Source organism: Fukomys damarensis, unplaced genomic scaffold (genome assembly GCF_012274545.1).
Source record: "Fukomys damarensis isolate Sample0158 unplaced genomic scaffold, DMR_v1.0_HiC HiC_scaffold_18, whole genome shotgun sequence".
Classification (NCBI taxonomy): domain Eukaryota; kingdom Metazoa; phylum Chordata; class Mammalia; order Rodentia; family Bathyergidae; genus Fukomys; species Fukomys damarensis.
In genome coordinates, this window is record NW_022900930.1 from 47,872,637 (window position 1) to 47,874,952 (window position 2,316).

Here is a 2,316-nt window from a genome sequence, read left to right on the forward strand (position 1 = left end):
CAGGCCTGCGGGGTGGGTCTGATGCTCGGCTGGCCCCGCCCTGTGCCTCCTTACCCGGCGCCGGGCCTCCCTGTCTCTGTGCTGCGGAGGTTGTATCTCCGAACTCAGGGCCTCGTCCTGACGTTTCCGGCCTGTGTCCGCTGAACCCTATGTCCTCCTCGGCCCGGGAGGGAACATCTCTGCTGCGTAGTTGCGCTGTCTTCCTGCAGCCTGCTCGCAGCCGGCGCTGTGCGGCCTGCCAGCCTGCCCTGGGTGGAGTGGGGCCCTCTGCCCCACTCTGTTTGAGACAGTTTCTTCCTAAATTCAGGCTGGGCTCAAACTTGGAGTCTTCCTGCCTCAGCCTCTCAAGTAGCGGGGATTACAGTTGTGCACCGCTATGCCGACCCTCTCACTAGGGGCTCCTCTCTTCCCGGAGCCCTCCGGGCAGCACAGGGTCAGATGACTGACTCCCCTCCAGCTGGCACCCCTGCACCCCACCCTGGGAGACACCTCTGCCTTCACCTTCTGTGCCAGGGTAGCTCCAGGAAATAGGTTGCCTTGGCCAAGCGCTACAAGAGCAGTGGGTCCGTGTGGCTGTTTCCAGAGGGCTGCGTGGCCCTGCCTGCTGAATTCCAGCCTGGCTCCTCCTCCTACCTGTTACCTTGGGCAAGTCCTTTGACTTCTCTGCTGGGTTCCAAGGACGACTTGTAAACCGGAGGAGAGATGTTGTGCAGAGTAAAGCAGTGGGTGTAGGCAGTGTTCAGAACAGCGCTGGGCAACCATGAAGCACTCAGGCCAGTCCCTGGGTGCTGTAGCTGTGCTGTGTTTTTCCTGATTCACGCACGCACAGCACGCTGCACCCATGCACGGCTTGAATACTTGACTTTAAGGTCACTCTAGCGGGTGCGGAGAGAGAGAGGGTGGAGGGGCCAATACCCAAGCTGAGAGCAGCGCAGCGACTTCTAAACCAGGAGGATGTGTGTACGGCAACCCCAGCTGTAGTCGTAATGACAGAGGTGTACATGGCCGGGTGCTGGATAGAGCAGGAGAAAGATGGGGTTCAGAGAATGAAGTCACCACGGCGCCAGGTGGCAGAGTGGGGAGACCAAGTGGCTGCCCCCAGAATGTCAGACACATGCTGCCCCCTCACCCTCAGCCAGTGCCTTTCTCAAGTGAATGAGCACATCTGGGCCTCCAGTGTACTCCTGGCTACAGTGCTGCTCCCACTGCACCGGTGCATTGGGTCAGTGACCAACAGATATTTGGATATTTGTTAAATACAGTCTTATACACGCCATCCTGCGGGGCCCTGTGGAGGGAGGAGCCTCATCTTAAGGCGTTTTAGAGTTTCCCTATCCAAATGTCTCACTTTGGAGTTAAAAGCATCCAAAAAAAGATACTGGTCTGTGTTAGGTAGCAAGGTAGGAAAAAGGCAAGTCTCTGCTTTCAGCCCCATGCTGTTTCCATGACACCGCACTGAGCTTTCAGGGAAGCTGGAAGGAAAAACAGACTCCCTGGACCTTACAGAAAGAAGGAAAGAAGGCAGCCTGTGGGTAAGACCCGGTGCGTGGGACCAATGGCGGCTGTGACAGGGGCCGGGGTCAGCAGCAGAAGTGCACCCTGAAGAGGCCTGCACCGGCTGAAGGGTGAGTGGGATTTGGGGCCGAGGAAGGAACCAGTCCTGGGAGCGGAAGTGGCTCTCTGCTGAGGTGCAGTGGTTGTTAAGGGTGGATCACTGGGATTAGAAGAGAGGCTGCGCTGGATCTCAGCGGACGACAGGGGAGAGGGTTGGGTTGGAGCGGCCTGGGGGAAATGACAAGTGCCAGGAGCAGGAGTTTAGACTTTCTCCGTGGGAAACGGAGGAGCCCTGCAAATAGGCCCCCAGAGGTTGCTGAACCAAGGCAGGACACCAGGCCCAGCCTGATTTGCATCTGTGGCAGACAGTTGCTGGCTGTATATGTGCAACTACTGAGCTCGTCCCACACAGGAAACTACGGGCAGCCACTCTGACTGCGTGACATCTGCGTGGGAGCAGAGGAAGGCGAGGAAGAGGAGCCAGGCCGGCGCCTGCTCATTTCATCCTCACGCTGACTCCCAGAGACGGGGGTCACTCCCTGATCACAGAGCCTGCGGGTGGTGGCAGCAGCATGCAAACCCGACTTACGCACCAAAGTGCTCCTGTCCTGTGGCTTCTCACAACCTTCAGAGGAGAAGACACAAGAATAGAGTTCCGGCTCTGGGTCCTTCACGGACACAGGCCCCTTGCAGGGAGCTGCCCAGTTTTAAACCCCTGGTTTGTGTTGTCCCGGAAGAGGGCTCCACTCAACGCGTCAGCAT